Genomic DNA, 22,734 nt, shown 5'->3' on the forward strand with positions numbered 1-22,734 from the left:
GTCTCAGTTAATGAAAAGAAAGCAGGGAGAAGAATTAGCACTGCTTGTTTTTAGAAATGGCCATAGTCTGTAAATATGAGTTCTTGGTTCATAGATTGGGAACATTTAGGAACAATCTAAGCATCACTGTAGTATTTATTATCAAACTAGTTCATCCATTTGACACCTGATGCTCTATTAAAGGACTACAGAAAAATGGATTACTAAGGGGCTAACAATGGTCAGACTGTTGCTGCTCAATGATAGATGGGGAATGCAGCTCAAGAATCTGTCAAGGAGCTAGCTTGTTTCTTTTACCTTGACAGCTTTTACCAAACAAAACTCTTTTCAGAGAGAAGAAGTCAAAAAGGAGTCTTCAAGTACATACTTGTTAATTTTGCCTAACTCTAGGACTATTTTTATCAACAGAAAAGAACAACAACAACAAAACCTGTTGGTTTAGGATTACACTGAAACAGCTTTTAAAATGTCTCCACTATGCGCAAAGATCAATGGTTAATACAGTAGAGAAGCTTCATTTTTCATCTGCTGCTTCTAGCTTGGAGAAAAATCAGGCAAGAAACATCATAACTTTCCCTTACATCAATGTTCCATTAAAGTTGCTGTTGCCTGCCAGCTGATATTCAGGACTATTACACCAACATTTATCTTTATGGTTTCTACATTTCTGACAGAGTTCCAGTCCGTTTTTTGTTCATATTTTTAGTTATAGCCAGATGCTCCTTCTCCACTACAGCTCTGAGTTGAAAACTGCTAACCACACATGTGAGAACATCAGATGAGAGCGCGTGTTAAATAAATGCACATCTAATCACATGCAAATAAATTGTAAGATGTGTACATTTTAAGATATATAAGGGCACAAATATGCAGTCAACCCAGTAAGTACTGCATTTTGGAGAGTGGAAACTACATCATATTATATTTCCAGTGTACAGGAGAGAGCAAGAATTTTCATTTTCTATTTCCAGTGCAGATGAAGAAGGCAGATCTCAAAGGATTTACCATCTGAATTTTTTGACAGAAAAGCTGAGATTTGGAAAAATTCAGCATGTTCTCACCATATTTGTCCAGGTAAACAGTATCTAAAGAGGTTAAAAAATTGCACTTAATTTTGAATGTTATTGACTTACGGCAAATATTTTAAAAACAGTGAATTCTCACTCTCTCCTGTACATTGGAAATATAAGACTTTCCACTCTCCAAAGAGCAGTACTTACTTGTTTGCTGCATATTTGTTGATGTTGACTTAAATGCATTTGAAATAGTTTGCCAGATCAAAAACTATCAGGGCTCATTAAATAGACTCTGATCTTCCAGACTTGTTTGAAAAATCTTGCTTGGTACATTTAGGCTGAGCTCATGATAACTGAAAGCCAGCATGCAATGGTGGATGGAGAAAGAAAAGAAACCTCTTCCTTTACCCAGTGAAACAGTTGCATTGGATAGCCTAACCTTCCCTGTAACTGCATGCCATATTTCTTAGGAAAGGAAACAACAGATCCTGCTCTCAGAAATAAAAGCAGCTTGAGACCTAAGCAAGTCAATTCTATAAGGTATTTCATTCCATTTTCTGGTAGTTTTTAGCTATCTCCTTCTCTGCTTCCTATTTAGACAAAAAAAAAAAAAAAAAAAAAAAAAAATCTATTGTTGCCCTCAGACCCTTCTAAATCAACCTTGTGTGAGCACACCAGTGGTCCAGAGCTGAGCTGGAATTAAACTTTCTTCTCTGTTCTGCAGTGACGTTCCTTTTTTTCACTGCAGGGGTGAAAAACATAATTTTTTCTGAGTTGTTGACTATTTAACACCATGACATAAAAACTGGTAAGGAGAGGACCTTCTGTAAGGAGCATTACGATATCATCTTCAGTTCTTTGTTGGGGAAAAAAAAAAAAAAAGAATATGTACAAACAACATAAAAGAACAAACTTTTCCAAGAAGTAAGAAAGAATCAGCATCCTCCCTGTAGAAATATTCATTTCAAAAGCAAGAAAAATAGACTTCCTAGGAAGAAAATATATATATATATATATATATATATATATTTGCCCATTGAAACCACACACATACAAAAAAAAAAAAGTTTTCAAGAACTGTCATACAACATTCAGCACTTAAGATAGAAACTCTTGTACCACGTCTCCTCAAATATAAATTTAATATGATGCTTTTGATATAGCTAAAAAGCCATGCATGGGGCAGAGTATTAGCAAGGCCATAGCATGAGTGCTTGTACAGTGCAGTTCCTGTTGGCTGAGTTAAACAAGTGTAACCTGTATGTGTATGTATAACTCTTACATCACACCAAAGCTAGCTGTGCCTTGCTTGCAAATTTGTGAAAATATTATAATAACACATAATAACAAATGTGTGGCTTTGCAGGTATACCACAAACACGTGCTCATAGCAGGACTTTTCAAATGAATCTTTAGAATGCAGTTCAGCTGGATTTGACCTAAGGGCAGCATATTCTGACAGTCACTCATGTTGATTTATGATTTCCAAAGTCATTTTAAGTTAAATTTTATATGACTATTGTTTAACTACTATGGCCCACTTCCTGGGAATTAATTACCCACTTAGATGAACTGACAAATTAGTATCTCCACAAAATAATTAATACCCCCAACATTCCCTGCTTCTTCACCATTATCAAAAGAAGAATACGTGTTCATCAAAGTAAATATAGAAATTAATCATCATTAAGAAAAGTCATGGGAAGTGTTTTGGGGTTTGTTTTTTAACTATGATCTTTCAAGCACTTTTTTTCCATCAGAATTTGGTAAAAATCATTAGTAATTGTGCAATGTCATGATCAGCTATGATATCATTTGATGAAACTGGGAGGAAGTGATACCAGTGACTTTGGACATTTTTACACACATATTAATTTGCAAAAGTATCATAAATTTCCTCCATTGTAATTGTAACATCGATACAAACTATTAATTCTGCATTATTCTATTCCTGTTAGGTAGCCCAATCCCTATTTGGGTCTGAAAAATAGTTTGAAAAAAAGAATGAGCAGGTGTAGGCTGCTTCCATCAAGGAAATATTTTTCTGCCCACTTCCCCAGGGGCTCCTCAGATCTGGTTTGTAAGACAGTTTTTTGAGAGCGGGGAATAGGAATCACATCCATACTAATGCCCTCTTTGGCAACCATGTGCTACACACAAGTGCTTGAGGAAAATCAAGGGCAAGTCTACATTTTCCACCACACAGTACCAGCCATTTCCCAATACCCCAAAGAAAATTAAGACCTATGGTAAAGACCAAAGAAAATCACAGCTATTATGCCACAGGATATCATAAGGAGACAGATCTCTAATGAAGTTTTCTCATTATAAACCATGATGTATCCCAAATTCCCCATGCACCAAGAGATTAAAAGTACACACACGGCTCTCAGGTCAGCTCTGTGTGAATGAAATGACTCTAGGCAGTAACTTCCATCAGATATTTCTTTTCCTCATCAATCAGATTCACTTCCTATGGTAGCACAACTTAAATGCTTTTTCTTCTTTAAACAATTATTATCCTTTCATGATGTTGACTCCTTCTTGTCCCTGAAATATAATTGTAGCAATTCATTTTAACTTGGCTACTTAGGCTACACAAGCCAAGGTTTGCTTCAAATATCAGATTTCCCAAATCATTCTATACATACTTCTCTGCATGTATTCTAATTTAAACCCATTTTTTGACAGCAATGGGCAATATTTCAAATCAAAGTTTATTGAATAGTAAAGGCAGGTTAACATTAGCTAAAATACCTTTTCAAAGAAGAACCAAACAAACATTTTTAATCACTGTCCCATCAACCCATCTACTCATATTTATATTCTGGACACCTATTCTTTAGATGCCATGTCCACGGTTAATTGCTCTTCTTGATGTACTAAGTGCAAGGTCTGGCACTTTGCATTGTTGATTTCCAGCTGGAAATCCACCTAATTCTGTCTACACAGGAATTTGTTCCTTCTTTCATGCCCAGATTCTGCCTTCCCCGATTTCCCCCCCCCCCCCCCCCGTTTGTTTCATTTTTCAACTGAACAGCATTGCTCTAGACATATCATATTAATACTAAAATCTCTTATTCTTGGCCTACTTCTTTATTTTTTTTAAGAAATCTTTTTCTAATTCTGAGATCTCTTTAATAAGAATTCTGTCCATTTGGCTCTGGAATGCCAAAGGCTGTTGGGATATTGTCTTTCATTCTGAGGAAACGGACTTCTGGGCTTCATTTTAAAAAGTGATGGTAACTGGGCTTCAGTAAGTTAAGTACATTGGGGGACCATCTTGCCCTAGAATGTTATCTTCTCCTCAAGAAGCATTACAGGCAAGCCTAGGGTGGCTTAACCCTTCCTCTCCTTTAGTCTAACCAGTGGCTAGACACTCGTTTTTACTCTGCCTTCAATGCAAATTTTCTTATGCTTTGGTTTCAGGGTACTGGCAGTTTGTATGCGCTTTTATGAAACAATATTTGATGCTCCATAGTTAAGACTGAAGATGGATAAACTTCATCTTCACTTTTACTCCATTAATTCACCATACCAGAGAAGAATGAATCTGAACCTTTCGCTAAAAGATTCTCAGGTGAATGCAAGAAATGACAATGTAAATTAAACTTGATTCTGTAGAAGTGAGCTATGGGATCCCAATGGGTTCCTAGCTTTCTGTTTCTTGCTTGCTTTATTAACCTCTTAAGGTTTGAGAGCAATGTGGAAGGCCTGTTGTCTGCCTCCTTTCCCACCAGACCCCATATGAAGGAACCTTGACAGTGGGAAATGAAATTAAAAGCAGAGACAAATACTGCAAGACTTTGCAGACTAATAAAGGATAGAAATGCCTCATTCTTCATATTCTCCAAGGTAATGTCAAGGGTTGGGAAACATCAAAGAAATGTTGTGGATCTTAGTACATTTTTATTTTAATTACCAAATCCTAGTTTGAAAATTTTTAGATTACAGAGGAAAAAATATCCTTGCATTGGAATGACTCAACATCAAAACATGAAGAACAAAGAGTAATTTCAGGAGACTTCAGATCTATTATGAACAAGCTTTTCTAAGGAGATTTGAATTGGCTTGTTTGCTTTTCCTGCACTGTGACATAAATCTATGTTCTTACAATCTATGAACTTTTTGTTTCAGATTGGTATTGTGGCTACAAAAATCCAGCTGAAACTATGGAACTATAGGTCCATAAATTACTTTGGACAGATTATCTAACAAAATGGGACACATGGGAGATATATAGCTGACTTCAGGCATTGAAGGTTTTGTTTTGTTTCCTTAACTGGCTTAAAGTAAAAACAAATCCACACTGCATTTCCTTGTTTGTAATCATCATATGCAAGTAGAATTTATCTGGTCTTGTTTCAGCACACGTATTTCCTCCATAATGGTTCTCTCTACCAATAAAGTAAGAGTTTATTACATTTCCACAGTTCCTCAGGGAGGGTGTTGGTGCTTTCTCTTTCTTCTTTTTTTTTCTAATAATGAATCTGTACCTACTTCTAATAACATTCAAAACAGCCAAAATTTACCTCCACTGAACTCACATGAGTTCTCACAAATTGCAACATTTGTTCTCCCAGGAATAGTCTGAAAAAAAAATAATTGCTGTGAATTTATGTATTTCACTGGGGAGAGATGAAGGGAGAGAAAGGAAAGAAAAAAATAAAGAGAAAAAAAAAAGAAAAAGAAAGAAAAGAAGAAAGGAAGAGAGAGAAAGGAAAAAAAAAGGAAAAGAGGAAGGAGGGAAGGAGGGAAGGGAAGAGGACAGACAGAGATTTTCTATTGGTGAAAAAAACTTGCTTGAAAAAAGTGGAGATAAACAGTACTTAGCAATCCCAACATTAACAGTTTTCCTTAAAGACATCTACATCCCTAGAAGTATTTTGAAATACATGAAATTTAATGTGACTTTTCATATCCAAATATTCATCTTGTTTCCAAGAGCTCATGTTGGGAATTTGTGCAATTCAGCAATCAGCCCTATTAAAATATTACCTCAGTCATAATATTACCTCAGTTTTCCAAACGTGATCAAGCATGAACATGCCAGTATTTACTATTTCAAAGACAGCAGACTTTTTCTCTGCCTACCACACTGGAGCTCAGTTTCTCATGATTTATAATCTCTAATCATTGCAGAATGTGGAAATCACCATCCACTCCAGAAAATGTACATGTTCAGCCAAGAACACCAACACCCTCTTTTCAAGTCTTTCGTTCTGTAAGATCTTTTCAGATGTAACCTTTACAACCAGACAAGCATACAATCTAGCAGCCTTATCAGTTGTGTCCCTCCCCCCCCACTTCCTGCAGCACTAACCCACATGCAAGGGCTCACCCTGCGCTGCCAAAGGCCCATCTGATTTCCCACAGCCACGCGTCCTTCTCACTCCACACTGCACATCCAAAAACAAAACCAAACCCTACCAAAAGAACTCCTGAATGTTTTGAGTAAACAGAGGGGGAAAAAAAAAAAAAAAAAAAAAAAAAGAGCAAGGAAAGAAATGCGTTTAAATCACATAAGGAGAATGAAGAGTTAATCTTGTCTTTATGCTCTCCTCCTCCTCTGCACCAGCAGGCAGCCCTGCGCAATTTTGCAGAGGAGGAAAGGAGGGCAGCCAGTCCTGTTAAAGATAAATGGTATGTCAGCAAAGGTTTTCTCCTGCGTGCCCCAGAGGAAGTGCCAGTGCCATGTGCTTGCAGCCAGGATGGGCGGTGTGTGGGCTGTGGAGGAAGCATGTCTAGGTCTTGACCTCAGCCCTATACAAGCACAGCAAGCCTCTGTTTGTACTTGTGAGCAATCTAGTGGTGCCGGAAAGGTGTGTTTGGGCCTACCACAAACTTCCCTTCGTTAGCAGCGTCCTGACTACACATCCTTCAGAAAGCACATGGAGGAGCTGTCTGATGCAAAGCTTCACCACAGCCATCAAAGGGCCACTGGCTGGGTACAAGGCCTCAGGCAGTGGTCCTAATCAGGACATTTAGTTTTAGGTGTCTCTAAGAATAAGGTGATGTCAAATTATAAGAGGTTGAGATTTCAAGTGCGTTTTATGTTTTTCATATAACCTGGTTTCAGATGAGTTCACAAGCAGAGAGAGCTTCCCATAGGCCAGACAATTTCCACAGAGTAGCATGAATATCTCCTTTAATCATTTGTTTCATTTCCTGAGGAACAAGTATCTAATACCTTGATAGAGTATTTATCCTTCAGCCAAAACATGTATGTGTACTAAAATAGATCAAGGAGATCATAGAAGGGAGCATGGCTTTATAGCAGGCTTATGCAAGATGCATGCAAGCTTAGACCTGCCTGAGTTTGTTTATGCACATAATCTGCAGACATGTAGCACTGCACTTGTTCATTCTGCAGCTCTCTCTTTGTAGCACATGTAGCAAAAACAAGGAAAAAATACAGTTGCATGTACTGTATGGACAGCTTTGCAAGCCAAGCAGAGTACAGATTTTCAGGGTCAAAATTGTTCTCCTTAGTACCAACCAGTTTGTATGTATGTGTATATATATACATACACACACACACACACACACACACGTAGTCTTCTTTCTCTGTAGCAGCCCTCTCACCTCATTTTCTGAGAAGTCTGGTCCTATTTACCTATACAATCTGTTATGAAGCTGCCAGAGGGATAACTGCCTATAGTGAAACTGCTTCTTTCACACGTGCATGGAAAGGTTCACCATCTCTGTTACCTTCCAAAGATCCAGCTCCTGCTATATGTGGCATCAGAGAAAATCTTTCACTGTTAAAACTAGCAAGGAACTAATTTGCTTTTAATTGTTTCGCTGTTGTGTTTTACACTGCTGCCTTGAGCCATCTGGATGATAAGTAGTGATATAAATGATTGCTTCAATTATTGACACTGGTCACCTTTGATAAAATGCAGCAAACAGGAGAAAAGCACAAAATGCTTCATTAATAGTAATAATCAGCCAGAAGGTCTCTGGAGAAAGGGATAACTCAGGGCTGCATTGTCTGGTAGACTGAACAGAGAGCGGAAGAAGCAGCAGCAAGCAAAAGGAGGAGAGTTTGATGCATGTTCCTCTCCTACTTCTGTATCTCATGGTACTCACGTAAAATATGATCACACTCAACAGGGAAGTAGTCAGACATAAAGCCAAGACAGATTATTGGTCTGACCCAGCACAACAGTATTTGTACTTGGTAAGGAGAGCTAAAGCAGATTCTAAAACACTCCAGGATCCCCAGATAGGCAAGTAGCTTTCCAGTAGTGCTGTGCAATGTTTATTTATTTGAACAGACTTCTGAAGCCTGCACACTGTTGCTAACTTCTTCTACCTTACCAAACTTATTTCAAGCATTTGAATTGATCACAATGCTCAGGCAAGGAACTGAATAGGTAAGCAACCTTCTGTCCATTGAGATGGCCTGGTTTTGCACAGGACTTCCTCTTTTTGTCTTTGCTAGCAAACTCCATGCCAAGCTGCAGGCGGGGGAGTTAGTGCAGCAGAAAGAACAGCAGGCTTCCCTCCCATCTCCCCACCTACATTCGCTCCAATTTTGGGGTGAATGTTATTGTTCTGTCTTCAATCTCAGCCAGGGAACAGCCTGAAACACTCCAGAGAGTGAAGAATAGCAAAACAAGGGCCCATTATGGTAGGCTGCTCAGATGGAAAAGCTACTTAGCTCCCCAGAGAACTTTTGCAATTTACCATCCAGTTGTTCTCTGTCAACTTCAACCATGTGGTTTCCCCAGGGGCTTGCAAGGTGATTAGTAATGATTTCTTAAGCAGAAACATTGCCCTAGAGTTACCAGTCAGGGAATGAATTCCTGAGTGCTGGCTTGTGAAGAAATGACTTGAGGTGATCTCCATATGCTTTCCCTGAGCAGAAGGGTAAACGTAAAGCTTTACTTCCCTGCGCATGGATTCCTGGTAGCTCAAACACAATGGGATTTTCAACCTCTCTCTGAAGATTACTGGTACAGAATTTAAGTGCTGAACTAGTTGTGTACTGGGGGCAATACAGCAAAGCGTTTAATTAGTTTTTGACAAAAATGTGAAAAGCCTCTCTCCTCCTCTTTAAATGCTCTGTTTTTGATGCCAAGTGACACTGATGCTGTAAACAGCTGTGCTGGAAGCAATTTAGTCCAGGGCACTTGGAGTTTCTTGTCATCCACAGCTAGCACTGTCTCATACTCAGTTCCTTTCCTTAGCGTATCTGCTTCCCCAGCACAGCTCATCCTAACCTGGAAGATATGGAGCAATACTTTGTGGCCATCCTCCCTTTCCTCTCTAATGAGATGCACCTGGATTAGCCTGTATCAGATAAATGACCCAGGCTGACTCAGGTACAGTGACTTCAGGAAAAGCAAATACAATAGCACATCCACAGCTTAATGCCAAGTGTTGCTACATGGGTTTGAGGCTCTTTGTAGTTGGATCTATTCAACTGAATTTTGTAAATCAGATTATCTAGAAGAGAGTTTTTATTGATTCGTTATTCCTGGTTTTTACTAGCAAGGAAAGCATGCAAACCCTGCTCCATTTGTGTTACTTGTCTTCTATGATGGGGCTGCTTAGGCTGCACCTATCCTTATCTGTGGGCAAATGATAGACACTTTTCACTGGCAGTCTGTTCTTAGAAAGACTCTGCTAAATGCCAAGAAAAACTTTCACTCCCCTCCACTCTCAGAATAGAAAACCTTGTCATTGTTGCCTTGTATGCTCATGCTCTGCCTGCCATTTCTCATGTGCTCATGAATTCAAGTGATGATGACTGTCAGCATCACAGTGACTTTTATCCACAAGGATGGCCACAAGTACACAGGGCAGTACTCCTGTTTTTAACCCCAGCAGAATCTCTGCATAAAAAACCCTTAACCTCTGCTAGCCTGGTGATCACTGACCTTCCCCGGGAGCAGGTGGCAGCACTCCTCAGCTATGATTCATGCAGCACTGGGCACTGCAATTAGCTGTAATGTAATTAGGAGCCAGCAGAACACAGTTTTCAGAGATTGTTTGGAACCTGAGGCAAAAGGCTTTTGTCCATCAGCTGGTGGGCTAAGTCATGTAGAAGTTCCTAAATAAGTGATGCTGAACTCTAGCTGGGCTTCAGATGATCAGAGAAGGAATTTCATCTCTATCTTATCTGAGGAAAAAAACAAGTAAAACAGAAAAGAAAAGGGAGGTAATTAGAAGTTCCCAGCACCTTCTTTTGGAGAAGTGTATCATGAACAACATTAAGTAACATCAAACCCTTCTGTATAAAAATCCATACAATCTGAATTGCATTGTCTAGAGATTTTCCTCTGTTAATGGGGGAGTGGAAAAGCCAGAAGAAGATAAGTACTTTAAAAGGTAAGGCCCAAAGAACGATGTCTTTCTTCTTGTGTTTCTGATTAGTGCAGACAATGGCTACAGTTTTTCCCATACCAAAAAAAGAGGTGCCTTTTAGTGATATCCTCTCCCTTCTCACTGTGGGAGCCATGAGCACGTAGCTTGGGAAGGGCAGGTGGGTAGGCCTGCAGTGGAGTGGAGCTGCCCTGCCAAGAAGAGGCAGAGAAGGAACACCCAGCACCACTCTCAGAAAGGGTTGGCAATAAAGCCCAGAATCATTCCAGGACATATTAATGCAAAAGTGATCATATCATCTTGTAGATCAGATTCTCTTTTCTATCCTCTGTTGGCAGTGTATTTACTGTACAGTGAATACTGAAATGTATTAGAATTACTAAGTGAATGCTCACGCAATATGGTTTTTAACAGTCCTTTGAATTATCTACAGGCTCATCAGGAATCACTCAACCATCTAGCTGAACACTGAGACCTCAAGGAGCCAGTGACACTTCTGCAGAGTTGATTTAATCTCTGTGTCTGCTTCATGTGGGTCCCCTGAGTTTAGAAAGAAGTATTTATCCTTCTAAACTGGGGAATCTCATGCTTCAGAGCCTCAGCTGATCACTGCCACAGAGCAGAAGTACCAGCCAGCCACTTACAGCACTGTGCATGTCATTTCGTTGCTTCCAAAGAACTACTTTATCACAAAGCACCCAGCATATACAACTGCACTGCCACAAAGGACAGTTGGTCCCAGGTGGTATGCCAGAGTCTCTGTCCACATGTGCAAAATCATCCCCTGCCTTCTGGCTTTTCCTATCTTCAGACTTCATTTTCTGGATACTTTGGTCCCCATAACAGACAGCACCAGCCAAGCACTATGACATACAGTACATCCATCAGGATGAAACAGCACCAGACCTTTTTGAAGTTAATCTTCAGTAAAAATGTATGAAGTCCCAAGAAAAAGGGAAGATAGGAAGCCTCATGGGTCTGAACGAACGAGACAGATATGAATACCTCTAATGACATACTTGAATTTGGCTCCTCTCATTAACCAAAGGTCTTTGTTGCCTTTATACCTCCTTAGGAGAAGATAAATATGAGTTTTTGTTGTCAACCTCTCTGAAGCAGGCAGGAATATATATTAATCACTCTACATTGCCTGCAGATGATCTCAGAAGAAAGGGTAAAGAATAGGCATTCTGCTTTGAACTAGTGTGACAGTTAGCAGCCATCTGTAATTTAATGCAGATAACTTCAGAAGACTGTGGCTGGCTAACACAAACATGGTAAGCAACCCATAAAATGAAATAAAAAAGGAAAAGAAAAAGGTAATCAATAATTCAGAAGATTTCCTGAATGAGATATTATATAATTCAGTGCTCTCCAAACCTTCAGCTATCACCTATTCTCTTTCTGCTCATATCTCACTGAAGCAAGGTAACATTCTTTGCTCTCCTTTGATGCATACATAAACAGATAATTTCATTGTGCTGTCATGGCAGTGAGTTTGAAGACATTTTGAACATGCTGAAGACACTGGACATGCACAGCCCTGTTTTGTTTGTTGCCATTGGAAAGGGATCTCAGTGACATACTGCTACATTGAAATGAAGCCCCCATCATTAGCTAAGAAACAACGTGATATACTTCTACTGGTATGTAAGTTTTATGGGGATTATAAATTGGATTTACAATGTAAGAGTGCAGGAGCTAGTCTTTAAACAGTGCCTCAGAATCTCACCCCTTGATAAAAAGATAATTTATTTCACATATTTCATTCTAAAGGTAGAAATGCCTACAAACTTCTCTCCCCCAGTCTTTATCTATTACCCCCATTGGAATATTTTGAGAAACAGTTAAGAACCCATATTTAAATTTCTCATTTTGAGGTATCTATTTCACTATCACCACTCCTCCATCAAAACTCTCCAGAAAAATGAGTACTGCGCTGTCAGTGAAGAAAGGAGGACCTGTGAGCACTGGGCCATAGAAAAGGACTACTTTGGTCGTAGGAATTTTCCACAGTGACTGCAGGACCAGTTCCAGCCCATGCTACACAATCACGTTCACTTTTCCTAGTTTTTATTCTTCTGACTCTGACATAACTACATGTTCCAGCTCATTGACAGAAAAGTGTTTGAAAAATCCTGTTTTCAGATATTTAAATATCCTATTTTGCCTTGGATCTTAGTGACTTAACTGTACTAGTAGAATACATAGTGATAAGAATTCATCTAGAATCAGATGCCTCTGCCATTTTTTCTCCCCACAAAACACAAGTGGCAAACGTATATTCAGGACATCACTGCTTACAGAACTCATTTCAGCTATGGGATATACTGGAAGGAATTTTATCCTTCATTCTCCCCATATTCCAGAAAAGAGCTATCATTGTCACAAGACTCAGTCTTCTAGGATGTGGCTCTTTCAGCTGCTGGTTTTATATGAAATAAGTTAAATATTATTGGGTCAGCAAGTGGGAGCATAATTCTCTAGCCTAAGGAGAGAGCCTGTATTAGGCAGGAAGAAGATAAAGGTCTCTACTCCTGACCAATGCCATTTCTGACAAGTGTCACATTGACTTTACCATGCTCAGTCTTTAGCTGAACATAAAAATGCAGTGCATAAAGAGGTCTTTGAAAACGCTCCTTCCATGTCATTACAATTTATGGGTCTACTAAGTCAGAATATTTCCTGACAGAACTGAAGGGTGAATTTCCATTTCTCAGTTCCTCTTTGCTCACACAGGACCCAAAATCCTTACATTAAGCTAAAGTTACATAGATAAGAAGTAAAATTCTAAGATGTATTCCCCTGGTTCCTCCACATTCTTCATAAATGATTTCTATACCTTTTGAAATACTATGCCCAAGCCATTTCTTCAATTAGAAGTTGAAAGAAACATTTACTGTGTAGAAATTTCTAACTAGAACACAAATCAGAACTCTTAGGCAAAGCCTTCTGAAAATGTGTTTTTGTTTCATTCCAAATCCTTAAGATACAATTAAGATACCTTTTGTAGGTATTAAAAAGTTACATGCGAGCCTTACATATTTCTCTTTGCAATTTTACATGCATGGTGTGTGGTGTTCTATCCATTTTATTTCAGAGAACAAGATTTTTGCACCTAGAAAGGACTGAATCAACGCATATATGACTATCTCCAAAGCAGCTGATAAACATTAGTATGATAGCACACCTGATAATTTGCTGTATAAAACTAGGATTGAACTTCACCACTTTTTTTTTTTATGTGTTACAGAGCCATAGCAAAGTAATGCTGACAGTGAATATATTCTGCTTCTTTCTTCTGTTAACTTAGTACAGTTAATGTGGCCAAGCAAGAGGGAACTAGGCTGAGGGTTTTTTTCTTCCCCTGAATTTTCCTAAAATCTCACAGCAGTGAATGGAGCAGCTCAGCTACCAGAAGATTTTCGGCTGCCGGAGGTAACAGTCACTTTGAAGGCTGAAAAAGCTTTAAGAAATACTCTTTCACTTTGGATACTGAAGTAAATAAATAGAAATACTACAAGTGATGCTCAAGATCAAGGACCTCAGGATCTCAATGTGCAACACTAGGTAGTTTCTACAGTCACCAGTGGAGGAAATGAGGCTTTATTTGAAAATAAAGAAATATAAATAAATAAAATAAGCAGGAAAACAAGCTGATCACCACCCATAAAGGAAGAGATGCAGCGAAGGAAAAAAAAAAAAAAACAGCATAGATTGTAACTGTATTTAGAAGGAATTGTGTGCAAATAGAAGGAAATGCAGTGAAATATAAACAAGTGTGGCCAAGCAGTACTTTTCCATACTCAAGAGAAAACACTGCTGTATTACTTTTAAGTTTTTACTGCAGATTACATAAGTTCTCTCTGAGATTGTAGATCTGTGATTGGAATTTATTTGGAAGAGAAAGATATTTTCTACGGGACCTTAGTGCAATTCTTTCTTCCTTTGCAGAAGAAAACAGCAAGTTAAGTCCATCTGATCTTATCAAATAAATAAAACAAAGGTAGAATTAGAAAGGAATACTACTGCTTAAAGGAAAGGACTTCTCTAGGAAGGATGAACACAGCTAGGTTTAGTGGATAAGAGGAGAGGAAAAAACAGATGTTTGCTTAGAGGGATCTGTATTATCTAGATAGCTCTAAAATATGTATAAAAAGACAGTGAGAGACAAATGTGAGCATGCCCACTTTCTGCAGGATTGCTTCAAAAGCATTTGCTCAGTGCAGGAGAGCAGCAGCAGAAAAGATGTTAGAATGTGCTGAGGTGCCCTCTCCCCAGCTCTAAGGCTGTCCAGACTGACTTAGGAGGCCACTTCTCATCCTATGCTGTAATACTCTCTTTTGCCAGCAGCTCACGTTCTTTCCCACTTGCCAAGACAACATGAGAAGTCAAGCAGAAGAGCCCCTGTGTATCAAAACTAATAAATCACTTCGCTTCTTAGTGTCAAATTCACCAAATGACATAAGTTGAAAAGAGACTTCTCACTCTGTGCTGGTAATGTCTGATATATGCAAAGATGTAGGGGAAGAGGAAAAAAATGAAAAAAAGAGAGTACTGCAAAAGGTATTGCACTTGACAAGGAGAAGAAACATTGTCAAAGAAAAAAAAACCTGATGAAACTGGACACTCATTTAGTAGGACTCTCCAGAGAAGAGTCCTATTTCAGGACCCATCTGGCCAACTACTCAGTTGCTTATCTGTTACCTCATCAGTTTTAATAGCCTTTGTGGGACACAAAGGAATTGTCATGAAAAGGTAGAAATCCTAACAGAAGCAGAGGCAGAACTTTGGGAAAACGTAGATGGGAATTAATCAGGCAGTTCCAAGACTGACACCAGATTTCCACCCTTGATCAAAGAGTAACTTGAAATCTGTAAGCACTTGGGGAAAAACAAAATCACGCTATTTTTTTGATTGCATGGTCAGAAATAAAAGTTCTGCTTGAAGAGAAAGGAGCACAAACTATGCAATTCCTTAAACTGATCTTTATGGCTTAGTGTAGACATTGACTTTATCTTTCCAAAAATGTGCAACCATAAGACTACCTGAATACTGGGAAGAATAGCTGGGAAGCTGCCCTTTATTTTCATCAAGCTTTTGATTAACTAGCAAGCACGATGGGTCCGTGGAGCTTTGTACATTCTATTAATACTGCACTAGCAACTGTATGTAAAATTTAAGATTTAAATTGAACTGTATGTAGGCAGAACTTTGAGACATCCCACGGCTTTATGTATGCACGTTCCACTTTTCTTCCCAGTCCCAAAAGAAATCAAAGTCTATGTAACATAGCTAGGGCTGGATATCAAAACACTTTGCTGAAAGTTCACTTTCATTCAAGGAGAATACTTGCAATGCACTGCTGTTTTTAAAGGGTGAGAGCACAGCAGTTTGTGTAAACAGGCTACGCTGCATTTCCTTCTTACAGATGGATTGCTGTCTTCAGACACTAATGTTCTTCTTGTCCTTGCTCTGGCACACATAGGCAGTTTTTTCCTGAAGTTCTTGAAACTTGGAAAAGTAATCTTCAGTACAAATGTAGATTTGGCAGCAAATAAAGAAGTGGTGCTATACTGTCTAATGTTTTTGTTGCTTAACCTTAAAACTACCTCCTGTTATAGAATGAAGGATTATTCCTCAAGTGTTTTTTTCTTGGAATTTCATGAGAACATTCATGCCTTCACAGGATGCAAAACAGAGACTATTCTCCTTACTTCCAAATGGAAGATGCCCAGATATTCAAGGAACAGAAGAAAACCTACTATTAGAAGCTAGAAAAATTTATACTGAAATTACTATTCTTCACTGTAAAGGAGAAGAGGGATTCACTCTAAGGAGGTAAATTTCAACTATACCACCTATTGGAACGGGCTTTTCAAGTGATTAAGGCAAAAGGATACCTCTCATAGATTCTGCTCAACCTTTATACTTCAGTCATAAAATTATTAGAGAGCATCCAAAGGAGTGCTACAAAGATGTTTGAGGAACTGTTGAGGTCTTTTGGTTTGTTAGTCCAGAGCAGAAGAGGCTGAGAGGAGGCCTATACATTTTATATTACTGACAGCAACAGTACCAGAGGGAATGGCATGAAGCTGCATGAAGAGACAGTGAAGTTAGACATGAGGTAAAAGTACTTCAGTGAAAGGTTCAGGCACTGGAACAGGCTCCCCAGAGCAGTGGTTAAAGCATCAAGACTGCTGAAATTCAAGAAACATTTGGACAATGCTCTCAAACATAGGGACTGAATTTTGAATAGTTCTGTGGAACCAAGCATTGAACTCAATGATCTTTGTGGGTCCCTTCTAACTCCAGATATTCTGATTTGGTGAGGTAGAGGACTTCAGATGAATGCCCTCTTCTTACCATCAAGGGAAGCAATCATCAGTTTAACAGCATAAACAGTTCCAGTAAGAACATGCTTCCCCACATGCCCTGTTCAAACTCAAGTGCACGTTGAGTTATTTCTGTATAGGGAAGTACCGTTTCTATGAAATGAGAGTGTGAGCCCCTCAGCTGCCAAATCGTTGTAAAGCCTGCTTCCCCAGCCATTCTTCCAAGATGTGCAAGATAACTACTCACAAGCAGAATGGCTGAACCTAGATCCAGAAGGAATCTTGTTACGCAACCAAATGAAAAACATTGGAAGTAAACGGAAAAGAAAGGAATGAGGCACAATCTTTTTAGAAAGAAATTCTAAAGAGAATCTGTATCACCCACATTTTCTGAGAAGTTACCTCTGGAGCTGGATCCTTATGATTAACATAAGCTATAACCACAAGTGCAGTTAGAGTAACCCATAGCACTGATGGACAGATACTCCCCTCTGCTAGAGTGGAGGAATCTCATTGTCTTACTTCCCTGTAGCACTACAGAAGAACAGTTCATACTTGTAAGTCATTCCAGATACATTTGTGATTAATGCTATCAGAAAGCTAATGATAAAATACCAATCTACAAAGCATGGCTAGGACAGCTTGTAGTAAACAATACCAAGGTTTATATAGTATACAAGAAGGAAAAGGTACTCAGTGCCTCTTTACTTCTGTCTTTAATAGGCAGATCAGTTATCCTCAGGCTACTCAGCCCCCTGAGCTGGAAGACAGGGATGAGGTGCTGGTGCATGCCCAGAAAAAGGCAACAAAGTTGGTGAAAGGTCTGGAACATAAGTCCTATGAGGAATGGCTGAGGGAACTGTTTAGTATGGAGAAGAGGAGGCTCAGGGGAGACTTTGTAGCTCTCTACAACTCCCTGAAAGGAAATTGTGAGGTTAGCATCAGCATCTTCACCCACATAACAACAATAGAATGAGAGGAAATGGCCTCAAGTTACACCAGGGGAGGTTCAGGTTGGATATTACGAAACATTATTCTCAGAAAGAGTAGTAGGGAATTAGAACAAGGTGTCCAGGAAAGTGGTGGAGTCATCAACCCTGGAGGTGTTTGAAAAACATGTAGATGATACACTGAGGGTCATGATTTAATGGGCATGGTGGTGATGGTTTGATGACAGGATGTTCTTATGTGTCCTTTCCAACCTTCATGATTATATGAAATACTCAACAACTGAGTACAGTGCAGAGAATATGAAATAAGACAGAAACCCCGTGACAAAGAAGTGATTGCATAATCAAAATTGTCTCATAAAGCAGACAAAAACAGTTAAAATGTATGGAACTTAGTCTTAATTTTGGCATTACCTAGTTTTGTGAGTGCCTGAATACAAACTTAACAACAAACTAAAAAATGAGACTAATGCATGGTATGCTATCAAAAGTTTAATCTAGCAGATTATTATAGGGAACGTTGTGTCAGTGAGAAAATTGTGGTTTAATCAAAAGACTGGTGTGCTAGTAGAGCACATAGTAAGAAGACAGATTTGAAACCCTGACTGACGTAGATTTCTTTGTAACCTCAGATGGTTCATTTCCCATCCTACAAAGTATGAGTAATGCCATTTCCTAGGTACCTGTGGCAAGGATTTCATTTTTACTCCCTGGCACATGAGAGCTGGCAATGAAGTTCTCTGCTGAAATAAGTAAATAAATAGATAAATATATTTAAAATTAATTATATCTTAATTATCATGGGACAAACTGTAGTGGTGTTAGTGCTATATTTCCCATTTTCCCACCTTAACAGTACTTCACATAAGTACTGAAAAACAACACAGAACATTAGATGTGAGGCTGAAACAAGTACCTGAAGGAAGAAAATGTCCTTCCTCTGTCCAGAAATGAAGTTAATATTCAGCTAGAATTTCCTGTGCTACAGAAATAATTTTAATGATTAAGATTTAATGCATTCTCAATATAGTGCTGGCTGGTCAGATAAAGGTTGGATCACTACATTAAACTCATACTGGAAGATGGCAGAGTTTCCCAAACACTAGCTTGTCCTTCCTAATGACAGTGTTAAATCAATACTGATGACAGCAGGCTTCAGCGCTGCTGAGAAATTTGTGTGTACAAGAGGAAAGAAACATCTGTCTCTTCCTTGAACCATACATGCCTCCTGCTGGCTAAATTTTGACTCTCGTTTCTGATTTTGTTGACAAACCAGATTCAGTTGAATTGGCTTATTTTACCTGAAATAGGAAAAAAGTCAGTGCTTTTTCACTTTGTAAGCCAAAATTTTTCATTAGAAACAAGAAATGATTCTTCTACGTTACAGGAAAAAGTTCATTCTAAACAGAAATGTGACATGTTCTTTCTATGTTGAGAAAATATTTCATACAAATTGAGTTTCATTGGGAACTTCCTGCCTTTTATTTCACTGAGAAAAGAAAAATTCATTTTGGTTCGACTACCAAATGGCTTCTTTCAGTTCAAAGGTAGACCCTGGAAGTCAAAGATCAATAGATCTGAGCTCCAGTTTTATCAAAATTTAATCTCTTTTCCAGCCTGTTCTTAGCCAAGCAACTGAGGCTTTCCAGAGTATTTTGCCAGCCTTACACAATTTCATAACAAACACTCCATCTAAAGGAATGTTTAAATCTAATCCTGGCATGGTACTCCTTAATCTCTTTTGTTTCCATTACCCTTTATTAAATTGGATGAAGATTAAGAAACAAATGTATCTTATTTAGCAAAGTTTGACTCTGTAAATTTATTCTTGGTAACTATCAGGTTATAATGGAGCGATTGTTACAATAAATATGAACTACAAGACTCAGAAACAAAGTGAGTATACATGGACTCCAAATGGAACAGAGAAACCAAAGAAGAAAGCCTCCTAACACAGAAGAAACCCCACATATCCCTCCATTGCACTGTTTCTCATTTAATGATTAGCTTTGTAGCATTCTATCATTCACCTATTTCAATGCCAATAAAATGTTCAAATCTTTGCCTAGCCCAAGGACACTAACATATCTGAGTTTACTTCTTAAGAGACTGACATTTCAGCAAATGTTTTCTGACCATCTGCTCTCAGGATACATATTGATTGTGACACAAGTTATTAATGATCGCATTAATGGACATGAAAATCTCCAAAGAGCCTGCAGATCCTCTCTACAAGCCATTTTATTTTCCAAAGCTTTCAGAGATATTAGAGCTCCTAATTCAGCCATAAGCACCTTCAGAGCTTCTATTTCTTCAATTAAACTGACCAGTAAACTGTTGGAGTAACTAAAATGCCAGCACATGCATCCTTCTTACTGAGAGATAGTTTTACACATGCAATAGTTTTTTACTTTTTTCTTTAAATCTTCTTTCAGTGCCTCAAGGAAATCTCAACAAGCTGATTTTCCCATAATCTGGATGCTTGCTAGGAATTTACAATATGCTTTAATAACAAATAAGTTTATAAAGACCCATGCAGTTTTTGAGGCAGTCATTGCTCAAAAAAAAAAAAAACAAACAGAAAACAAAGCCTCAGCAACATGAAACATGAATACAATGGTCATCATCACATTCATAGATAATACCTCAATTCTCTTGGCTTTCATAGTTACCCTTCACACTCACCAAAACCTTACCTCAGCAACTACCTTGCAGTGAATTTACATTAAGTTTACTACAGCTGGGCCCCTTGCTTGGAGTAGTAATGAGAAGCAGATGAGCAGGAATAGAAAATCAGTGATGGACAAGAGAAACTGACAAGTAAAGACTGAAGCTATTTTACTGTTGAGGTAAATTGGCTTGTTTAGGAAATGCCAAATAAGAGGTAAAGAGATCAGATTGCTTCATACACTTCTTGCAAGTGGGTATGCCTAATGTATTAGCGCTCAGTCTGAGTAAGCCATTTATCTCTCATTAAGCTATGAAAGATAAAACATCATCAACCTAAATGGTAATTTGTGTTTATAAGGCCGGAGAATAAAAAGTTAATTTTGAGAAACTTCAGGTTTCAGGAGGTTCTTCCTCTTTTTCTTCCCCTGAAAAATCCAGTTGTATACTTTCCCTTAAACAGCAAAACTATGCTGCTTGGTGTAAATTATTCTCAGCAGGCAGCTTTACAAGACAGAATTGGAGGAAAAGTATGACAATTGCAGCCAATAGGTGTTTTGTTGTTGTTGTTGTTTTTTAAACCTGACAAACTATGTTTCTTTTTTAAAAGTTGCTACACCAGAATGAGAAATAGAAATAAAACAAAGTAATTGGCTCCCCAGCACAGCACGCATCCTCCTCAAGATGTGACTGCTCTAGGAGCAATTCTGGGCTATACAGCTGAGCAGGCAGATGTCTTTGGGACTCCTGCAGCTGTAGGATCAACACTTCAATGTAAATATGATAGAACAACAAGCATACATTTCTCTGAAGCAGTTATTCACTGTAAATCTTGGTGTTACTCAAAGAGTGTTTATTTCACTTGTAAGAAAAGACTGACTCATTCTTTGCTGAGGTGCTTAAGCCCTCAGAAAATCCATATGGATTGATACTAGAGATTAATAGCAGTTGGCTTTTTCCTTTCTGGATTAGCTCTGAAAGATTAAGAAGAAAATAAATGCAGCAAATATGCCTTTATTTTCACTGGTACCATGTGTAAAAACATGAAGCCCAGGAATCCTGATGTATTCTTGGTGATAGTTTTAAGGAAAGGCATTTGGCCTGCATAGTTTCTTTGTTCTTGTTTTTTCCAGTGTTGGTTGAACACAGAAGTCAATGGACAGCTTTTACAATCAAAAAAATCAATTCAGTAGAAGGAAGATACAGGAGCGCAGTAACAAAGGAGCTAGCATGAATGGAACAGTACAATGAAAAAGTACTTACCTGTTACTGAACATCAAAGCTCACGAGAAAAATACCACCAGAGATCTTCCCACAGTTGGGGTCAGCCCTAAAATGAGGTCTAAGAGAGGTGCAGCCAGGCTCCACCCCTTCTGGTCACACAGCTGAATTGCCTTCACCTGTGTTCCCAGGCTGACTGGGTCCTTTCCACAGGTGCTCAATCAGTGATTCAGGCTGTGACTTAACAGTTACCACACAATTGCATCAAAAGGCATTCAGATTTCTGTTTTAAAATCAGACTACTTTTGTCATTTTACACTTTTTTTTAACACTATCAAGGGAACATCATCAAGAAAGACACCAGCACCTTGTGCCAGAAGGGGAAGAAGGAACAACTCGGAGGCAGTCCTACATGGAAGAGGGCTCTGTGAAAATGATCTAAAGCTTTGTTGGAAAGCATCTTGACACCTGCCAGCCCAAGCAATGTGCTGTGTGATCTGTGTGGGATCTTGCATTGTACACTATTCAGTTTAGTATGTTAGTCCTAAATTTATAAATTTTTAATGTAACTTCAATCTTTTTCCCACATTGTAACAATTCATTATAAAAATACTTGACGTCATGTGAAATGCCAGACTGTACTGAGGAAATCATGGTTCAGCAAGAATATTTGTGCCACCCTTTATATTCTGCATCCAGATTTTGAAGCAGAAAAAAAATATTTCACAACTTGTAGCAGAACAACTCTCTTGTGTTTTTTTTTCTCATTATCATTCCCAATCACCTCTAGGAGAAATTAGTGGGACAGCTGAACAGATAGATCAGCTTGCAGATCAAAAGACTTACGGTGTACCCCAGGCGACAGATGACAGAGTCAGAGCAAACAGCTGAGGCAAAAGTCATGCCCTGGAAATGAGAGATCAGGTGAGCAGGCAGAACGAGAATCTGCATAAACTAGAAAGCACAGATATCCACTTAGAATCATAGAATCATAGAATCACAAGGCTGGAAATGACCTGCAAGATCATCTAGTCCAACTGCCCTCCCATTACCATTGCTACCACAAGCTACTAAACCAGATCTCTTAGCTCTTCATCCAGACGCCTCTTGAACACTGCCAGGAATGGTGACTCCACCACCTCCCTGGGCAGGACATTCCAGTGCCTGACCACTCTCTGAGAGAAAAAGTTCTTCCTTAAGTCTAACCTAAAC

The 22,734-nt window shown here is 38.7% G+C and overlaps 1 long non-coding RNA gene across 2 annotated transcripts in view; it reads right to left on the reverse strand.

Moving 5' to 3' along the window:
- Positions 1-21,615, reverse strand: part of LOC116228786 (uncharacterized) — a 29,477-nt gene extending 7,862 nt beyond the window's left edge. For both annotated transcript variants that reach the window (XR_004166867.2, XR_016467325.1), the window contains exon 1: positions 21,565-21,615. This is a non-coding gene — a long non-coding RNA (uncharacterized LOC116228786). The remainder of the gene's footprint in view (positions 1-21,564) is intronic.
- Between the last annotated feature and the right edge of the window lie 1,119 nt (positions 21,616-22,734).

This window comes from Phasianus colchicus, chromosome 5 (assembly GCF_987193195.1).
Source record: "Phasianus colchicus chromosome 5, bPhaCol1.hap1.1, whole genome shotgun sequence".
Taxonomy (NCBI): Eukaryota; Metazoa; Chordata; class Aves; order Galliformes; family Phasianidae; genus Phasianus; species Phasianus colchicus.